Raw genomic sequence first — 23,003 nt, 5'->3', positions numbered from 1 at the left:
ATTATTATTATTACTATTATTATTATTATTATTATTATTATTATTATTATTATTATTATTACTATTATTATTATTATTATTATTATTATTATTATTATTATTATTACTATTATTATTATTATTATTATTATTATTATTATTATTATTACTATTATTATTATTATTATTATTATTATTATTACTATTATTATTATTATTATTATTATTATTATTATTACTATTATTATTATTATTATTATTATTATTATTATTATTATTATTATTATTATTATTACTATTATTATTATTATTATTATTATTATTATTATTATTATTATTATAAAAAAGAAGCGCTAAACCACAAGGGCTATACAGTGCTACCCTATTATTATTATTATTATTATTATTATTATTATTATCATTATTATTATTATTATTATTATTATTATTATTATTATTATTATTATAAAAAAGAAGCGCTAAACCACAAGGGCTATACAGTGCTACCCTATTATTATTATTATTATTATTATTATTATTATTATTATTATTATTATTATTATTATTATTATTTTTATTATTATTATTATTATTATTATTATTATTATTATTATTATTATTATAAAAAAGAAGCGCTAAACCACAAGGGCTATACAGTGCTACCCTATTATTATTATTATTATTATTATTATTATTATTATTATTATTATTATTATTATTATTATTATTATTATTATTATTGTTGTTATTATTATTATTTTACGTAGATCATTACTGAAAATGGTTTCCACGAGATAATATTAGAAAGCCTCTTGTGATTGGCTTCAAAAATTCAACACTGGTTTATTCTGTTTATAACTCTGGTTATTGTTGTTAATGGAGTGTTGAGGAAATATTTTGTCACTTAATTTCGAAATGTTATATTAATATTTTGATTTATATAACTAGATTATGCTTCATAATGGTAAGGGGCTCTAGATCCAAGAAACTGGACTTATATGTCACTTGCTTGGATTGAATCTAAACCTTTACGGGTTTAGCGCTTTACCTTGAATAAAATACAATTCACTTCAACATTAACAATTAATGCACTGTATGAAATAGGTGATTTTGTTTTGCGTATAGGCTGTGCAGGTGTAAATTGTATTGGATTCTGTGCAATAAATGGGGAATGGATCTTCCGGTCGTCTTCAAATTTTTAATGCTAATGTGTTTTCCTCTAAGGAAGTTTCACCTTCATTTATGTTTGTGTAAGTTTTAATGTGCAGATTTTATTAATTAAATTGTTTTCTGTGAAACAAGTTGAATATTTCTCTTCAGGACAAAGATCAGTCAGGGTTTTTGACTTTACTGGCTTATACTAAGTTAAGTTTCTATATTGTACTCCAATGTAACTGTAATGTGCATGTCCTCAACACAATTGTATAAAAAATATTGATTTAACATTTATCAAAATCTTAAATATATCTTACTTTCTTCGTACTTACTTACTTACCCTCTTACTTATTTACTTAAAAGCTGTCCTGTAGAAGTCCCAGTGTGTATTTTTATGAATGAAACTGAAAATTGAGATACTGCTTTTCGTGGGATAATTTCTCAGTGCCTCAAAATAAGGTAGATGTGCTAAGATTACTTGCAAGTGCAGGTAACATAGATATTATTGTTATAACAGAGACCTGGTTCAACCTGAAAGATAGAGATATGCCTTCTGAATGCAACATACACAATTATAAACTATTAATTTTGGGTGTGATTTATAGACCCCCAAACCTTGATAGGGAGTGCAGTTAGCTGTTATGGGACGAAATTCATAAGGCATCTAGGTATGAAAATGTTGTGTTAATGGGAGATTTTAGCTTTAGACAAATTAATTAGAACAATGAGGCTGGAAATCTTGAGTCTAGTGACTTTCTTGATACGGTTCACGATTGCTTTTAAAACAGTTTGTGACAGATCTAACTAGACTAGAGGAAACAATCTGCTTGACTTGGTTCTTGCCAACAAAGAATCACTAATTAATAATCTTGAGGTTAATGATGAGCTTGGGGAAAGTGATCACAAATCACTTAGTGTCAGTATATCATGGAATTACCCAGACAACTGCAATCAAATCTCTGTCCCAGACTTTCGCTAGGTCGATTTCATGGGACTGAGAAATTACCTGGGTGGGCTAAATTGGGATGCTCTAACTGTGGATAAGGTAGGTGGTATTGTGGTATTGGTTGCCAATATGACGTTTTTAAGAGCGTAGTTCTAGCTGCCCAGGCAACTTTTGTTCCGAGTAGGGAAATTAGATCTAACAAAAATGATCCCAAATGGATGAACAATAAATTAAAATATCTCATTGGTGAAAAGAGAGGCATATATAGGCATATCAAAAGATGGGATGGGCAGTTAAGAATTCAATGTATTCAGTTAAAAAGAGAAATAAAAAAAGGAATAAGAAAAGCAAAAAGGGATTATGAGGCTAAGGTCACAAGGGATTCGAAGACTAACCCAAAAAAATTCTTTCGGGTATACAGAAGTAAGACTAAGGATAAGATAGGCCCACTTAAGAGTAACTCAAGTCAGATCACTGACAGTGATAAGGAAATGTGTGAAATTTTCAATGCTTACTTCCTCTCAGTTTTTACCCAGGAAGATACTAGCGAAATTCCAGAAATAATAATTTTTGTAGAACAGTACGATAATAAACTATGCACGACTGGGGCAACTAGTGACTTGGTCCTCACACTAATAAAGAAATTAAAACCTAACAAATCCCCAGACCCTGATGAATTGTTTGCAAGGGTTTTAAAGGAATGTAAAGAGGATTCTAGCAAGCCTTTGGCTAATCTTGCCAAAATATTACTATAAACTGGCATACTGCCTGATAAGTGGAAAATGGCAAATATAATACCTATTTACAAGGCAGGGTACAGGTCCATAGCTTCGAACTATAGACTAATAAGCCTTACCTCCATAATGGGAAAATTTATGGAGTCAATAATTTCCGAAACAATTCGTAGTCATCTTGAAAGACATAAATTGATTAATGAATCTCAACACGGTTTTACATAGGGGCCTTGCTGTCTTACGAATTTACTAACTAAGGTGTCTGAGGAGGTAGATCATGGTAATGAATATAATATTGTGTATATGAACTTGAGTAAGGCTCTCGATAGAGTTCCACATCAGAGGCTATTGAGGAAACTTAAGGCACATGGAATAGGAAGAGAATTTTTTTCCTGGGTAGAGGCATGGTAGACAAATAGGCAGCAGAGAGTTTGCATAAATGGGGAGAAATCAGAATGGGGCACGTCACAAGCGGTTTTCTGCAGGGGTCAGAGTAAGGCCCCTTGTTGTTCACAATCTACATAAACGACATAGATGTGGGAATAAATACCGACATAAGCAAATTTGCTGAAGACACCAAAATAGGCCGTCCAATTCATTCTAATGAGGACATTAGAGCACTCCAGGATGATTTGAATAGACTGATGCAATGGTCGGAGAAGTGGCAAATGCAGTTTGATATAGACAAATGCAAAGTTCTAAATGTTGGACAGGAAAATAACCATGCTACATATGAACTAAATAATGTACATTACTGACTGCGAAAAGGATTTAGGAGTTCTGGTTAGAAGTAATTCAAAACCAAGACAACAACAGTGCATTAGTGTTCGCAATAAAGCTAACAGAATCCTTGGCTTCATATCAAGATGTATAAATAATAGAAGCCATCAGGTTGTTCTTCATAAGAACATAAGAACATAAGAAAGGAGGAACACTGCAGCAGGCCTGTTGGCCCATACTAGGCAGGTCCTTTACAATTCATCCCACTAACAAACATTTGTCCAACCCAATTTTCAATGCCACCCAAGAAACAAGCTCCGATGTGCAAGTCCCACTCAAATCCAACCCCTCCCACTCATGTACTTATCCAACCTAAATTTGAAACTACCCAAAGTCCTAGCCTCAATAACCCAACTAGGTAGACTGTTCCACTCATCAACTACCCTATTTCCAAACCAATACTTTCCTATGTCCTTTCTAAATCTAAACTTATCTAATTTAAATCCATTACTGCGGGTTCTCTCTTGGAGAGATATCCTCAAGACCTTGTTAATATCCCCTTTATTAATACCTATCTTCCACTTATACACCTCGATCAGGTCTCCCCTCATTCTTCGTCTAACAAGTGAATGTAACTTAAGAGTCTTCAATCTTTCTTCATAAGGAAGATTTCTGGAAATAAATGGTATAAAATACCGACACAATGGCAATATAAACACAAATGCAGTATAATGTGATCCTTTATTGACTACGTTTCGCCCACACAGTGGGCTTTTTCAAGTCACAAACAGAACTACCTGGGGTGGAAGGAACGCGAGTATTTATAGTCCGGCTGAGGTCAGATGCAGCATTCTTCACCTGACCTCAGCCGGACTATAAATACTCGCGTTCCTTCCACCCCAGGTAGTTCTGTTTGTGACTTGAAAAAGCCCACTGTGTGGGCGAAACGTAGTCAATAAAGGATCACATTATACTGCATTTGTGTTTATATTGCCAAGGAAGATTTCTAATGCTATGTATTAATTTAGTCATCCTACGCTGAATGTTTTCTAACGAATTTATGTCCATTCTGTAATATGGAGACCAGAATTGAGCTGCATAATCTAGGTGAGGCCTTACTAATGATGTATAAAGCTGCAGTATGACCTCTGGACTTCTGTTGCTTACACTTCTTGATATAAATCCCAGTAATCTATTTGCCTTATTACGTACGCTTAGGCATTGCTGTCTTGGTTTAAGGTTGCTGCTTACCATAAGCCCCAAGTCCTTTTCGCAATCTGTATGGCTAAGTTCTACATTATTTAACTTATAAGTGCTAGGGTTATGGACACTCCCGAGCTTCAGAACCTTGCATTTATCTACATTGAACTGCATCTGCCACTTTTCTGACCAAGAGTAGAGTTTGTCTAAATCCTCCTGAAGTTCCCTAACATCTACGTTTGAATCAATTATCCTACCTATCTTCGTGTCATCGGCGAATTTGCTCATATCACTAGTAATTCCTTCATCAAGATCATTGATATATATTATAAACAACAACGGGCCCAAGACTGATCCCTGTGGAACGCCACTTGTTACTGATCCCCACTCGGATTTAACCCCATTTATGGACACTCTTTGCTTCCTGTCTGTGAGCCATGATTCGATCCAAGAGAGCACCCTTCCCCCAATGCCATGAGCTGCTACTTTCATCAACAGTCTTTGGTGCGGAACTCTATCAAATGCCTTACTAAAATCTAAGTAAATAATATCAAATTCTTTATCGTGGTCAACAGCCTCAAAAGCTTTACTGAAGAAAGTTAATAAATTAGTTAGACAAGACCGGCCTCTTGTGAATCCATGCTGAGTATCATTAATCAAGCTATGCTTATCGAGATGGCTTCTTATAATCTCAGCTATAATTGACTCTAGTAATTTGCCTACAATTGAGGTCAGGCTTATTGGGCGGTAATTTGACGGTAACGACTTGTCCCCTTTTTTAAAAATAGGAATTACATTAGCCATCTTCCACATATCAGACACTACACCTGTTTGAAGAGATAAATTAAAAATATTAGTTAATGGTTCACAGACTTCCATTTTGCATTCCTTTAGAACCCTTGAAAAAACCTCATCAGGACCCGGTGACTTATTTTGTTTCAGTCGGTCTATCTGCTTCACAACCATTTCACTAGTGACTGTGATGTTACATAATTTATCTTCTTCTGGCCCACTATAAAAATTAATTACCGGAATATTATTAGTGTCTTCCTGTGTAAAAACCGAGAGAAAATAATTATTTAAAATCGAGCACGTTTTATTCTCTTTGTCAGTAAGATGCCCATAGTTATTTTTAAGGGGACCTATGTTATCTCTAACTTTTGTTCTATAGACCTGGAAAAAACTTTTTGGGTTAGTTTTAGAATCCCTAGCAACTTTAATTTCATAGTCCCTTTTAGCTTTTCTTATCCCCTTTTTAATGTCCCTCTTAATGTCAATATACTGATTCATAAGATGACCCTCGCCTCTTTTGATACACCTATAAATTCCTTTCTTATGCCCTAGTAGATATTTCAGCCTATTATTCATCCATTCTGGGTTATTTCTATTTGATCTAATTTCCTTGTAAGGGATAAACGTTCTTTGAGCAGCATGTATTGTGCTCAGAAAACTGTCATATTGATAGCTCTCTTCGTTACCCCAGTCAACAGATGATAAGTGTTCTCTAAGCCCATCGTAATCTGCTAAGCGAAAATCTGGGACTGTTACTGAGTTATTCCTACTATCATACTTCCATTCAATTCTAAATGTAATTGATTTGTGGTCGCTAGCACCCGGTTCCTCTGAAACTTCTAAATTATTAACAAGGGATTCATTGTTTGCCAGCAACTTTACCAGCAGCTGAGAGAAGAGCTCAGAGTTGCTAAGATGGAGATACGGCGATTAACGGAGGAGAACAACAGGATTCGTAGTAATCCTTCTGTTGTGAGTCCCCAGGTTAAGAGGGGAGCTTGGTCAGTGGCCGGGCAACATGGAACCAAGCTGAAGATCAAGAAAACGGTTGGAGAGGCAGAAACAACGAGAAACCAGAAGACTACCGTGGAGACTTCCAACTCATTCTCGGTGCTACCTGACGAATGTGAGTGTTCTACTGGGAATGCCACAACGAGCACCAAAGAAGCATTGGCAGACGTGAGTAAGACATCCCTAGAAACCCCAACGAAGACCATCGAGAACGTCTTGACGAATTCTACAAGTGGTGTAAACCTGTGGGAAACCTGTCATATGTGGCATTTTGCCAAGGAGAGGAGTTGGAAATGAATGGTTGTCCAGAGCAATTGGTGTCAATTGCTGGCTGGACAAATACTGTAAGGAAAATGCGGTAACATTCATTGACAACTGGGACCTCTTCTATGGCAGAAATGACATGTATGCCAGGGATGGGGTTCACTTGTCTAGGTGTGGGGTGGGAGCACTGGCCAACGCAGTGGAAGGAGCTGTTAGGTCTTTAAACTAGGAATAGTTAGTGGTATGGGTTTTGGCGGGAAAACTGTGAAGTCGCAGGGTAGTAACATGAGTACTAGGAGAACTAATAATAGGCAAAATGAGGAGGATATTGGAAAGCCAGTGGCACTAATCTACAATGACAGTAATAGGTTTAGTGGAATAACAGAAAGGAGCAGGAAGGGTAAAGAGATAGGAGGGTCATTAAATATTTATTACACAAATAGTCGCAGTGCTAGAAATAAGATGGACGGGTTGAGACTAGTTGCTAGTGCAGGTAACATAGATGTATTTGCCATTACTGAGACGTGGTTTAATTCAAAAAGTCGGGACATGCCTGCAGAATGTCACATTCAGGGTTTTAAATTGTTCCAAGTAGATAGAAGTATCGGGAAGGTGGGTGGGGTGGCATTGTATGTCCGAGATCGTTTGAACTGTTGCATAAAAACGGGTATTAAGTCTGAAGTAACACATACAGAGTCTGTTTGGATAGAATTTTCAGAGGGACATGAAAAATTAATTTTAGGTGTGATATACCGTCCCCCAAATTTAGATAGGGACCAGGGGAGACTACTATGGGAGGAAATTGTTAGGGCCACAAGGCACGATAATGTAGTAATTCTAGGAGACTTTAACTTTAGTCATATTGATTGGAATTTCTTGACTGGGAATTTAGAATCATACGATTTCTTAGAAGTAGTTCAGGATTGTTTTTTGAAGCAGTTTGTGACAGAACCTACAAGGGGTAATAACCTGCTTGACTTAGTTCTGGCAAACAATGAATCCCTTGTTAATAATTTAGAAGTTTCAGAGGAACTGGGTGCTAGTGACATGTAGAATTGAATGGAAGTATGATAGTAGGGATAACTCAGTAACAGTCCCAGATTTTCGCTTAGCAGATTACGATGGGCTTAGAGAACACTTATCATCTGTTGACTGGGGTAACGAAGAGAGCTATCAATATGACAGTTTTCTGAACACAATACATGCTGCTCAAAGAACGTTTATCCCTTATAAGGAAATTAGATCAAATAGAAATGACCCAAAATGGATGAATAATAGGCTGAAATATCTACTAGGGCATAAGAAAGGAATTTATAGGCGTATCAAAAGAGGCGAGGGTCATCTTATGAATCAGTATATTGACATTAAGAGGGACATTAAAAAGGGGATAAGAAAAGCTAAAAGGGACTATGAAATTAAAGTTGCTAGGGATTCTAAAACTAACCCGAAAAGTTTTTTCCAGGTCTATAGAACAATAGTCAGAGATAAGATAGGTCCCCTTAAAAATAACTATGGGCATCTTACTGACAAAGAGAATGAAATGTGCTCGATTTTAAATAATTATTTTCTCTCGGTTTTTACACAGGAAGACACTAATAATATTCCGGTAATTAATTTTTATAGTGGATCAGAAGAAGATAAATTATGTAACATCACAGTCACTAGTGAAATGGTTGTGAAGCAGATAGACAGACTGAAGCAAAATAAGTCACCGGGTCCTGATGAGGTTTTTTCAAGGGTTCTAAAGGAATGCAAAATGGAAGTCTGTGAACCATTAACTAATATTTTTAATTTATCTCTTCAAACAGGTGCAGTGTCTGATATGTGGAAGATGGCTAATGTAATTCCTATTTTTAAAACAGGGGACAAGTCGTTACCGTCAAATTACCGCCCAATAAGCCTGACCTCAATTGTAGGCAAATTACTAGAGTCAATTATAGCTGAGATTATAAGAAGCCATCTCGATAAGCATAGCTTGATTAATGATACTCAGCATGGATTCACAAGAGGCCGGTCTTGTCTAACTAATTTATTAACTTTCTTCAGTAAAGCTTTTGAGGCTGTTGACCACGATAAAGAATTTGATATTATTTACTTAGATTTTAGTAAGGCATTTGATAGAGTTCCGCACCAAAGACTGTTGAAGAAAGTAGCAGCTCATGGCATTGGGGGAAGGGTGCTCTCGTGGATCGAATCATGGCTCACAGACAGGAAGCAAAGAGTGTCCATAAATGGGGTTAAATCCGAGTGGGGATCAGTAACAAGTGGCGTTCCACAGGGATCAGTCTTGGGCCCGTTGTTGTTTATAATATATATCAATGATCTTGATGAAGGAATTACTAGTGATATGAGCAAATTCGCCGATGACACGAAAATAGGTAGGATAATTGATTCAAACGTAGATGTTAGGGAACTTCAGGAGGATTTAGACAAACTCTACTCTTGGTCAGAAAAGTGGCAGATGCAGTTCAATGCAGATAAATGCAAGGTTCTGAAGCTCGGGAGTGTCCATAACTCTAGCACTTATAAGTTAAATAATGTAGAACTTAACCATACAGATTGCGAAAAGGACTTGGGGGTTATGGTAAGCAGCAACCTTAAACCAAGACAGCAATGCCTAAGCGTACGTAATAAGGCAAATAGATTACTGGGATTTATATCAAGAAGTGTAAGCAACAGAAGTCCAGAGGTCATACTGCAGCTTTATACATCATTAGTAAGGCCTCACCTAGATTATGCAGCTCAGTTCTGGTCTCCATATTACAGAATGGACATAAATTCGTTAGAAAACATTCAGCGTAGGATGACTAAATTAATACATAGCATTAGAAATCTTCCTTATGAAGAAAGATTGAAGACTCTTAAGTTACATTCACTTGTTAGACGAAGAATGAGGGGAGACCTGATCGAAGTGTATAAGTGGAAGATAGGTATTAATAAAGGGGATATTAACAAGGTCTTGAGGATATCTCTCCAAGAGAGAACGCACAGTAATGGATTTAAATTAGATAAGTTTAGATTTAGAAAGGACATAGGAAAGTATTGGTTTGGAAATAGGGTAGTAGATGAGTGGAACTGTCTACCTAGTTGGGTTATTGAGGCTAGGACTTTGGGTAGTTTCAAATTTAGGTTGGATAAGTACATGAGTGGGAGGGGTTGGATTTGAGTGGGACTTGCACATCGGAGCTTGTTTCTTGGTTGGCATTGAAAATAGGGCTGGTCAAATGTTTGTTAGTGGGATGAATTGTAAAGGACCTGCCTAGTATGGGCCAACAGGCCTGCTGCAGTGTTCTTCCTTTCTTATGTTCTTATGTTCTTATGTAGATCTTGAACAACATGAGGCCCTACACTGACCCCTGTGGAACACCGCTCGTGACGCTTCTCCACTCTGATTTCTCTACAATTATGCAAACTCTCTGCTGCCTATTGGTCACCCATGCCTCTATCCCGGAAAAAAATTTGTGCTCCTCCTCCGTGTGCCTTAATTTTCCTCGATAGTCTCTGATGTGGGACTCTGTCAAAAGCCTTACTGAAGTCCATATACACAATATCATATTCATTACCATGATCTACCTTCTCAAATACCTTGCTGAAAAAAGTTAATAAATTCGTAAGGCATGAACGCCCTTTTGTAAAACCATGCTGAGATTTGTTGATCAATTTATGCTTTTCAAGATGGCTACGAATTGTCTCGGCAATTATTGATTCCTTTATGGAGTCAATAATTGCCGAGGCAATGGAGGTAAGGCTTATTGGTATATAGTTTGAAGCGTGCTCTGAAAATAGGTATCACATTTGCCGTTTTCCACTTACCTGGCACTATGCCAATTTGTAGTGATATGTTGAAAAGATTAGCCAAAGGTTTGCTAAGCTCTTCTTTACATTCCTTTAGAACCCTTGCATGCAGTTCACCAGGGCCAGGAGATTTGTTGGGTTTTAACTTATTTATTTGTCTAAGGACCATGTCACTTGTGACCCTAATTGTGCATAGTTTACTATCGTCCTGTTCTACATAATTTATTATTTCTCTAATACTGCTAGTATCTTCCTGAGTAAAAACTGAGAGGAAGTAAGTGTTAAAAATTCTTCACATTTCCTTATCACTGTCGGTGAGCTGACCCGAGTGACTTTTGAGTGGGCCTATCTAGTACCTAATCTTACTTCTGTATACTTGAAAGAATCCGTTTGGGTTAGTCTTCGATTCTCTTGCAACTTTAACCTCACAGTCTCTTTTTGCTTTTCTTATTCCCTTTTTATTTCTCTCTTTCACTGAATATATTGATTTCTTAACTGCCCCTCTCCTCTTTTGATTCGCCTATATATGCCTCTCTTTTGACCAATGAGATGTTTCAAACTATTGTTCAGCCATTTAGGATCATTTTTGTTTGTGTTTGATCTGATTTCCCTGTTTGGAACATAAGTTGTTTGAGCAGCTAGAACTATGCTCTGGAAAGCGACATATAGGCAACCATCATCACCTACCTGATGCATAGTCAGGTCATTCCAGTTCAGCCCAGTCAGGTACTTTCTCAGTCCTATGAAATTAGCCAAGTGAAAGTCAGGGACAGAGACTTGATTGCCATTATTAGGGTAATTCCATGCTATATTAAAACTGAGTGATTTGTGATCACTTTCCCCAAGCTCATCATTAACCTCAAGACTATTAATTAGCGATTCCCTGCTGGCAAGAACCAAGTCAAGTAGGTTATTTCCTCTAGTTGGTTCTATCACAAACTGTTTTATAAAACAATCCTCAATCATATCAAGAAAGTCACTTGACTCTAAATTTCCTGTCAAATTACTCCAGTCGGTTGCCTAAAGTTAAAATCTCCCATTAGCACAACATTTTCGTATTTAGATGCCTTACAAATTTCTTCCCATAGAAGTTTACTGTACCAAATAGATTCAGTGGCTGATACTTATAATTTTATCTTTTGTCGAACACAACAATTTAAATTATCTCTGACATACATCGCTACTCCACCACCCTTCTTGTTGGCCCTATCAGTGTGGAATAATTTAATGCCTTGTATGTGACATTCAGAAGGCATTTCTATATCTTTCAGATTGAGCTAAGTCTCTGTTATAGCAATAATAACTATGCTTCCTGCACTTGCAATTAATCTTAGCTCATCTATCTTACTTCTTACACTCCTGTTATTAGTATAGTAAACCTTAATGGAGCTAGTCTCTCGCTGCCCTCAGATGTCTCCCTTTGTTTGCTGACCTGATCCATTGTCTTTATTTTTAACTTTATGATGAATGTCTTTTAACATTACTGTCTTCAACACTAGTGTTGCAACATGCCTGTTTCCCACACACACACATACCTATATCTTCTATCGGTTTAAAATCCTAGATATGTCAGCAATGGCCCCCTCAATCGAGTTGGCAAGTGCTACCACCCCTGCCCCAGAGAGATGTACCCCATCCCTTGCATGCATATCATGTTTGCCATAAAAGTTGTCCCAGTTGTCAATGAATGGAATTGCAAGATCCTTGCAGTATCTGTCCAGCCACCAATTTACATAAATTGCCCTAGACAACCATTCATTGCCCACTCACCTTCTTGGTAAGAAGCTACATATGATTAGGATATCTCCCTTAGACCTAACTAAATCTATAGCTGACCTGTATTTATCTAGCAGCTCTTCTCTCCTACCCTTCCCAATATCATTTCCACCAGTACTGATACAGATAATGGGCTTGTTCCTATTACATGACATGATATTATCCATCTTGTTGACTATGCCACCAACACCTGCTCCAGGGAAGCACACTCTCTCTCTCACCTTCTTATTCCTATTACAGAAAGCACGGTCCATATTTCTTACATGTGAGTCACCAACCACAAGAATTCGCCTACCTTTATTAGCAGGGGAAGTAGTAACTTTACTCCACTGACCACTGAAGTACACTCATCCTGAAGAACAGAGAAGCGATTTCCTACCTTCAAATCTTCTCTCTTAACTTTCCTTAATTTGATGCTCCTCCCATTACTGGGAACCACTCACAGGTGCTGGACTGCACCTCACTGCTGGTAGATTTTTCGTCCTCCCCACCTTTAGCCTCCTCACAGCGAGCGACAGACTGCACCTCACTGCAACCACTCACTGCAACCACTCCAGCCACCTTACACTCACTCTCAGACCCATCGAGGTGAACCTTCAGCTTCCTAATTTCCTCCCGGAGAAGAAGGACCTCCTCCTAACTTTAACCTCAGATTTTAAAACCCTGCAGAAGCAAGCCATGGCTTTGAAACCCTCCACTCTAATCCCCAAAGCAACTCAGGACCTGTGACTTCTCGTGACGACTGACCAATGATGACTCATGACTGACTGACTGACATGTCTTACATAAAAATAGTAAATTAGGGCAAACAGACCAAATCTAATTCAACCTCAGAACTTGGATTATCAAGTTATCAGCAGTGAAAGGATGAAGCATATTGGAAGTATCACTTAGAAATTATCACATGAAAACAAAATTGCAACTTTCCCAATTTCTTCCTAAAAATGCAAATTGTAAATTGCAAGACCAAAATCAGTCTAAACTTTTCTCTAAGTAAGACTGCCAGCTTTTAAAAAAGAAAGTAAATAATACAATAAGTAATTAAATAGAAAAGTAAGAAAGTTATATTTAAGTTTTAGGTACAAAACATTTACATTTTTAACAATGGTCTTAAGGGCACACAATTGTTATATGCACATTTAATCTAGAACAACGAAGTAAAGTTCAACACTGCGACTTACTTTTGATCAGAAGATTCTCAAATTATTACACAGTAACCGAACTGATTAATAAATTAGCACATTAAAACTTACACAAGTTAACATCGAAAGATTGTTTCCTTTGAGGAAAACACACAAGCATCGAAAAATTCAAACTATCCAGAAGATCCATTTTCCTGTTATCGAGCAGAATCCAACAAAATTTGTACCTAGACAGCTCGTGCCCATGAAATGTTCCATCGATTTCATAAAATGCATCGACAAGGCAGGTGACATGTCCTTATCTTCAAATTATAGACCAATAAGTCTTACCTCCATAGTTGGTAAATTTATAAAATCAATAATTGCCGAAGCAGGTCATAGACATCTTGAAAGGCATAGACTGATTAATGAATCTCAGCACGGTTTTACAAAGGGGCGTTCCTGTCTTACAAATTTACTAACATTCTTCACTGAGGTTTTTGAGGAGGTAGATCATGGTATCGAATATGATATCGTGTATATGGACTTCAGTAAGGCTTTCGATAGAGTTCCACATCAGAGGCTGTTGGGGAAACTTAAGGCACACGGAACAGGAGGAGAAATTTTTTCATGGGTAGAGGCATGGTTGACAAATAGGCAGCAGAGAGTTTGTATTAATGGGGAGAAATCATAATAGGGGAACGTCATAAGCGGTGTTTCACAGGGGTCAGTGTTGGACCCCTTATTGTTCACAATTTACATGTACAACATAGATGAGGGAATAAACAGTGACATAAGCAAATTTGCTGATGACACCAAAATAGGCCGTCCAATTCATTCTAATGAGGACATTAGAGCACTCCAGGATGATTTGAATAGACTGATGCAGTGGTCGGAGAAGTGGCAAATGCAGTTTGATATAGACAAATTGAAAGTTCTGAATGTTGGACAGGAAAATAACCATGCTACATATAAACTAAATAATGTAGATCTTAATATTACGGATTGCGAAAATTATTTAGGAGTTCTGGTTAGCAGTAATCTGAAACCAAGACAACAGTGCATAAATGTTCGCAATAAAGCAAACAGAATCCTTGGCTTCAAAGCAAGAAGTATAAATAACAGAAGTCATCAGGATGTTCTTCAACTCTATATATATATTTGGTTAGGCCTCATTTAGATTATGCTGCGCAGTTTTTGTCACCGTATTACAGAATGGATATAAATGCTCTGGAAAACGTACAAAGCAGGAAAACAAAGTTAATCCCCTGTATCAGAAATCTTCCCTATGAGGATAGACTGAGGGCCCTGAATCTACACTCTCTAGAAAGGAGTAGAATTAGGGGGGGATATGATTGAAGTGTATAAATGGAAAACAGGAATGAATAAAGGAGATATAAACAGTGTGCTAAAATATCTAACATAGACACAACTAGTAGGAATGGTTTTAAATTGGAAAAATTCAGATTCAGGAAGGATATAGGAAAGTACTGGCTTGGTAATAGAGTTGTGGATGAGTGGAGCAAACTCCCGAGTATCGTCATAGAAGCTAAGACGTTTTGTAGTTTTAAAAATAGGTTGGATAAAAACATAAGTGGGTGTGGGTGGGTGTGAGTTGGACCTGACTAGCTTGTGCTACTAGGTCGGATGCCTTGTTCCTCCCTTAAGCGACGTGTCTGACCTCACAAGGTCAAGTCTTTGGCTTAAGCTGGTGTGAGAATCGAACCTGCCTTGCATAGGCCAGTAGGACTGTTGCAGTGTTCCTTGTTTCTTATGTTCTTATGTAAAAGACTGATGCAGCTCATTATTATATTTGAATCAGAGTACAATTTAAACCTGCCTGTGATAAATTTTTGCGAACCTGTCGCTTAACACGCTGAGGGTCAGGGTTTGATTCCCACCAAGGATGGAAACATTGGCCGTGGTGTGGGTTCGCATCCTGAGAAAAAAATTGACCTAGTTTGCCCCAAAATGCTCTGTATAACAAGCAACTTTCTATATAGTAGTATGTTATTGATGTCAGCTAGGCCTGTATACCTTGTACATGTACAGTAGTGCACTGAAGAGTCTGTGGACACAAAGAACTTTATCCACGGAAGCAAGTAGGGAAATGTATGAGAGTATAGTTATACCAATGATCTCATATGGGTGTGAGAGAGAATGGAACAAAATAGAATGATTTCTAGAGTGTAAATCCGTTGTGGAGGGAAGACGGGGTAGGGGTCAGCTCTAGGAAAGGTTGGAGGGAGGGGGTAAAGGAGGTTTTGTGTGCGAGGGGCTTGGACTTCCAGCAAGCATGCGTGAGCATTTTAGATAGGAGCGAATGGAGACAATGGTTTTTAGGACTTGACTCACTGTTGGAGTGTGAGCAATGTAACATTTATGAAGAGATTCAGGGAAACCGGCAGGCCGCACTTGAGTCCGGGAGATAGGAAGTACAGTGTCTGCATTCTGAAGGAGGGGTGTTAATGTTGCAGTTTTATAAGTGTAGTGTAAGCCTGCCTCTGGCAAGACAGTGAAGAAGTGAATGATGATGAAGATTTTTCTTTCTCGGGCCACCTTTCCTTGATGGGAAACGGCCAATGAGTTAATAAAAAAAAATAAAAAAATATTGCTTGAACTGCAAAATCTAAATTTTCTAATATCTTTTCGTTGTTCAGTACTTGTGGAAGAAGGAATGAAAATCTAATCACCAACCTGGAGTCAGCTGCTGTGGAACCCATGCTTAGGTTGGCTGGGGGCCAGAGAATTATCAGGTCTGGACCCTCGACTAACGCTATTAATCCGTTCCTGAGAGCTCATCGTTAGTCAAAATTATCGTTAGTCAGGTTAATTTTACCCATAAGAAATAATGGAAATCAAATTAATCCGTGTAGGACACCCCAAAGTATGAAAAAAAAATTGCTTTTACCACATGAAATATTAATTTTAATACACACAAACTGAAGAAGACATGCAGAGTTACATGACACTTACCTTTATAGAAGATCTGGTGATGATTGATGGGATGGGAGGAGGGGAGAATGTTGATGGTCTTAGTGTTTAGAAGGGGAATCCCCTTCCATTAGGACTTGAGGTGGCAAGTCCTTTTCCGGGGTTACTTCCCTTCCCTTTAAATCTCTCAAACCAACCTTTGCTGGCCTTAAATTCACTCACATCACCACTAGTTGCTGGCATTTTTTTAATTAAATCGTCATGCAACTTCCTAGCCTTTTCACATATGATCGCTTGAGAGATGCTATCTCCTGCTATCTGTTTTTCGTTTATCCACACCAATAAGAGTCTCTCAACATCTTCGAGTACTTGCGATCTCAGTTTCGAAAACATAGTTGTACCTTTGGCAAGAACAGCTTCCTTGATTGCCGTTTTCTTGGCCACAATAGTAGCGATGGTTGATTGGGGTTTTGTGTACAACCTGGCCAGCTCGGAGACATGCACTCCACTTTCATACTTAGCAATGATCTCTTTCTTCATATCCATAGTAATTCTCACTCTTTTTGCTGTAGGGTTGGCACTAGAAGCTTTCTTGGGGCCCATGGTGACTTATTTTACAGGTGCAATCACTAAAAAGGCTGTGATAATATGAAATGTTCCGATTGTATGCTTGGAAGCTGGCTGGCTGGCGCAGTGGCTGGCTGGCTTGTAAACACTGGCCAGAAGTGGACGCGTCTCAGACGGAACGAATAGTGTTGGTCGAGTTTTTTAGCGCTAGTCGAGGCAAAAATTTTGCGTTAAAATGTATCGCTAGTCGGATTTATCATTAATCGATGCCATCGTTGGTCGAGGGTCCACTGTACTGTGTTTTTTTGTCAAAAAGTTCATAGGTTCGAGTCTCTTGCGGTCTGAGATAAATATTTGTAAATATTTTGTTTGTTCTGCTAAATCTAAGCATTTTATTATCTTTCATTGGTCGGTGCATCAGGGAGAGATGAAAGACTAATCACAAGAGTGAAGCTGGCACCTCTAAATCCAATGCCTAGCTTGGCTGGGCGCCAGAGTACTGTATAGTCTGGTGTGGTATGTATGTATATTACTGCATACTTTGTGCCAAAGTTCATAGGTTCAGATCTCTGGCCTGAGACAAATGTGAGTAAATAGGTATGGATGGAATATGAAGGTGAGGTGGGTGGGGGGTGAGAAGAAGGGATAACAAAGGTAAGTGGCTCAACCACTATGGCTTATGTTAATAAAAGTGTTTGTGGGTTGTGTTATGCATAATAACCAGTTGACTGGGTATTCCACACTGCCCATTAGAGGCACACATTCATATAATATGCATTCCTGCATGTCAGTCCTTTTGGACACAAGTGCAACTAATGTGACATTTATTTGTGGCAACGTTTCGCTCTCCAGGAGCTTTATCAAGCCATTACAAACAATACATGGACACAGAGGGTATATAAAGGCTCAGAGTGAGGTGAATACTAGTGAGGTACCACTTCGATGTTCACTAGTGGTAGTAGTAGTAATAGTAGTAGTGGTAGTGACAAAAGTAATACAATATGGTAGAGCAAATAATTCGTACTTGAGTAAAAGGATATAAAAGCTATTACTTGGGTAACATAAAAATAGGTTGGACAAATATAAACTGGAATGAGGCAGCTTGTTTCAGTGTTCACTCTCTGTGCTTTGTGTAGTATAACAGGAGAGACTATGTGATGGCAGGGTTTACTGTTTTCAGGAGGATTCTTGCTAAGACTTCGGAGATGGTGAAGCTGCCGTTGTTTTGTTTAATTGTATTCGAAACAGCGATCAGTGCTGATTCAAGGCACTTGCGTGTGCGGAAATTAGTTTCTTTTATCACTAATTGGGCGTCTCTGAATTTCATAAGATGATTGGTGGAATTTCGGTGTTGTACGCAGGCGTTGTTTAAGTTGTCGTTCCTACATGCGTATATGTGTTCATTGAGGCGGGTGTCGAGGTTACTTGCTGTTTCACCTACGTAGATCTTGTCACAGCCTCCACAGGGTATAGTGTAAACTCCTGCATTGACTGGTTCGTGGTGCTTGGGTTTTGTCCTGGTTAGATCCTTTATTGAAGTGGTAGAAGCGATGGCGACTCTGGTGTTAGCTTGTGAAAGTACTTTTGAGACGTTTAGTGCAACCTGGCTGTTGGGAAGAATTATAACTTTGTTGGGAGCGGTGTTGATGCGTGGAGAATTGATGATCTGAAGAGCTCTTTTCTTGCAGTCTTTGATGAAAAAAGAAGGAAATTGTAACTCAGTGAATGTTTGGTGAATGTAAGTACATTCATCGTCAAGAAACTCAGGACTACAAATTCGGTATGCTCTTAGGAAAAACCCGATGATGATGCCTCTTTTGGTCTTGGTATCTTGACTGGAATAGAAGTGTGTGAGATCATTTTTATTGGTGGGTTTCCGATAAACTTGAAATCTTAGGTTGTTGTCTACTTTGTGAATGAGGACGTCGAGGAAAGGTAGCTTGTCATTGGACTCTTCTTCTAGTGTAAACTGAATCGCTGGTTCAACTGCGTTGAGCCTTGCCTGAAGATCCCGTACATCAAAACGTTTTGGAGTTATTACGAGGACATCGTCCACGTAACGTAACCAAGTGACGCTTGAAGGGATGATGTTGGCTAAGTGTTCGGACTCTAGGTGTTCCATGTATAAGTTGGCTAGGACGGCACTTATTGGGGACCCCATTCCCATGCCGTAGGTTTGTTTGTAGAGCTTGTTATTGAAGGAAAAACAGTTGAAGTTAACACAGAGTTCAATCAAGTCAACAAAATCTCCGGGAGGTAAAGGAAGATTAAGGTCCTGGTTGACTTTACGTCGTAGAACCTCGATGGCTTTTTTGGTAGGTACTTTTGTGAAGAGGGAAGTCACATCCAAACTGGTAGGTACATTTTTGTTATTCACATTTTTTAAGTACATAAGACAAGCTGTTTGGACAAGTTGTAAGGCGCCTGCTGGAGTTGGTGGTCATCTGATCTGATTCTGAGGTGGTGTCCTTCAGTAGGTGTTTTTCAGATGCTACTTAATAATAATAATAATAATAATAATAATAATAATAATAATAATAATAATAATAATAATAATAATAATATATTTTATTTCTACAAGTACATAGAAAGTCCCTTGTTATGCAGAGCATTTCGGGTAAATTAGGTCAATTTTGTTCTAGGATGCGACCCACACCAGTCGGCTTACACCCAGGTACCCATTATTTCTGATGGGTGAACATAGCCAACCGGTGTAAGGAAACACGCCCATTGTTTGTATCCTCGACGGGAATCGAACCCAGACACTCATCGTATGAAGCGAGAGTTTTTGCCACCAGGTCAGATGTTGTAACATATCATCAGTAAGAATGGTTTTATCTGTCTTAAACAGATTGGCTCTGGTGGTACCCGTTCTTCTATAACTTCAGGAAGATCATTCAGAATCTCTGGTCTTGGGAAGTTCTCCTTGTGTATAAAAAGTCGGACTCTTTATTTAAGGGACATCCTGTGGGTTCTGTGGGAAGGTGTATTGATTAAGTAGTCAGTGGTGTCTGCTGACTGGGGTGAGTTTTCCTTGTCTGATATATAAATATCTTGCACAGTACTTCTTTAGTTTCTTTAGCCTGACATTTATAGAGTCGATCTCCTGTTGGATGTGCTGATCTTCCATTCTGTGATAAAGTGGAGTGCCTTGTGCTGGACTCTTTGCAGCTTTAACATGTTTTTTTTTTGTTGTTAGCAACATGGGCACACAAGTATATTCAAGTGTTGGTCTTGTCATCATCATATGAGGGGTGGGGGGGGGGGTTGATTGAACTTGTATAGCTGACTGAGGTGGGCTTTTGCTAAGTTTACCGTATTGGTGACATGTGATGTAGAGTGGAGTAATGTTTCTATCTCATAACTGTTACGCAGAAAGACGGGATTGCTGGGGGCTAGAGCCTTGTCTAAGGGCAAAGGTAAAAGTAACACACATCTCAAGCATAAGCAGGCCACCCAGGGCTATCCCAGTCAAAACAGAAAGCGCTAAACCAGCATTTGTACTTCAATGGGTTGGTTAACAGAGGGTTAGGCAAAAATCCTAGTTAGGAAAATATGTCTATTTATTCAGCATAACATTATATACACACTCTAGAAAACGCCTTCATATATCTCCTCTCCTAAACGCCCAAGTGACGTACACAAGACACAGGCAGCTGGAGGTTCAGCAAACCATAAAACCTCGGCCTGGCCAGTGCCCGGCCTTCACTACTCCAATACCAACTCCCATTTCCTATTTCCTCACTCATCCCACAGCACCCTGACCATGTCAGAGCCTAGGTGGGCAAACAGGTAAAACGTAGAAGAGTCTATGGCTTGAGTTAACTAAACAAAAGAAGCACACAACAACAAAACTTAGCTTAAATACACAGCATCTCCGACGCCAGCCTCCAGGCTATGCTGACTCAACGTGACCGCCCCAAGCCATGCTTACCCGCTCACCCAACACCGTTGGAAAATAAATCCCTGGTGGATTTCCTTACAATTTACATTAGAACTACTTTACAGTACCCCCAAATGCACATTATGAATTATAAAATTATGCTTTACAATTATAACATTCATACTATTATGGTATCCTTCTCTGCTGTATATAAGAACATAAGAACATAAGAACATAAGAACGAAGGAACACTGCAGAAGGCCTACTGGCCCATGCGAGGCAGGTCCAAGTCTCCTACCGGCTTAAGCCAATGCACCCAACCTAGTCAGGTCAGGTCACATTGACTTAAGGGAGGAACACGGCAACCGACCTGGTAGCACAAGCTATCAGGTCTAACTCACACCCACCCACATCCACTCATGTATTTATCCAACCTATTTTTAAAGCTACACAACGTTCTGGCCTCTATAACGGTACTTGGGAGTTTGTTCCACTCATCCACAACTCTATTACCAAACCAGTACTTTCCTATATCCTTCCTGAATCTGAATTTTTCCAACTTAAAACCATTGCTGCGAGTCCTGTCTAGGCTAGATATTTTCAGCACACTATTTACATCCCCTTTATTTATTCCTGTCTTCCATTTATACACCTCAATCATATCCCCCCTAATTCTACGTCTTTCTAGAGAGTGCAGATTCAGGGCCCTTAGTCTATCCTCATAGGGAAGGTTTCTGATACATGGGATCAACTTTGTCATCCTCCTTTGTACATTTTCCAGAGAATTTATATCCATTCTGTAATAAGGTGACCAAAACTGTGCAGCATAATCTAAATGAGGCCTAACCAAGGATGTATAGAGTTGAAGAACAACCTGAGGACTCCTATTATTTATGCTTCTTGATATGAAGCCAAGGATTCTATTAGCTTTATTGCGAACACTTATGCACTGTTGTCTTGGTTTCAGATTACTGCTAACCAGAACTCCTAAATCTTTTTCGCAATCCATAATATTAAGATCTACATTATTTAGTTTATATGTGGCATGGTTATTGTCCTGTCCAACATTTAGAACTTTGCATTTGTCTATATTAAACTGCATCTGCCACTTCTCCGACCACTGCATCAGTCTATTCAAATCTTCCTGGAGTGCTCGAATGTCCTCGTCAGAATGAATTCGACGGCCTATTTTGGTGTCATCGGCAAACTTGCCGATGTCGCTCTTTATGCCCTCATCTATGTCGTTTATGTAGATTGTGAACAGCAGGGGGCCCAACACTGACCCCTGTGGAACACCGCTCGTAACGCTTCCCCACTCTGATTTCTCCCCATTTATGCAAACTCTCTGCTGCCTATTTGTCAACCATGCCTCTATCCAGGAAAAAATTTCTCCTCCTATTCCATGTGCTTTAATTTTCCTCAATAGTCTCTGATGTGGGACCCTGTCAAAAGCCTTACTGAAGTCCATATACACAATATCATATTCATTACCATGATCTACCTCCTCAAATACCTTAGTGAAAAAAGTTAATAAATTCGTAAGGCAGGAACGCCCCTTTGTAAAACCATGCTGAGAATCGTCGATTAATTTATGCTTTTCAAGGTGGCTACGAACTGCCTCGGCAATTATTGATTCCATAAATTTTCCCACTATGGAGGTTAGGCTTATTGGTCTATAGTTCGAAGCTAAGGACCTGTCACCTGTTTTGAAAATAGGTATCACATTTGCCATTTTCCACTTATCTGGCACCATGCCAGTTTGTAGTGATATGTTGAAAAGATTAGCCAAAGGTGTGCTAAGCTCCTCTTTACATTCCTTTAGAACCCTTGCATACAGTTCATCAGGGCCTGGGGATTTGTTAGGTTTTAATTTATCTATTTGCCTAAGGACCATGTCACTTGTGACCCTAATAGTACACAGTTTATTATCGTCCTGTTCTACATAATTTATCATTACTGGAATATCGCTGGTATCCTCCTGTGTAAAAACTGAGAGGAAGTATGTGTTAAAAATTCTACACATTTCCTTATCACTGTCAGTGAGCTGACCCGAGGAACTTTTGAGTGGGCCTATCTTGTCCCTGATCTTACTTCTGTATACCTGAAAGAATCCTTTTGGGTTAGTC

The sequence above is a fragment of the Cherax quadricarinatus genome, chromosome 1 (assembly GCF_038502225.1).
Source record: "Cherax quadricarinatus isolate ZL_2023a chromosome 1, ASM3850222v1, whole genome shotgun sequence".
NCBI lineage: Eukaryota > Metazoa > Arthropoda > Malacostraca > Decapoda > Parastacidae > Cherax > Cherax quadricarinatus.
This window is presented reverse-complemented; position numbering follows the sequence as displayed.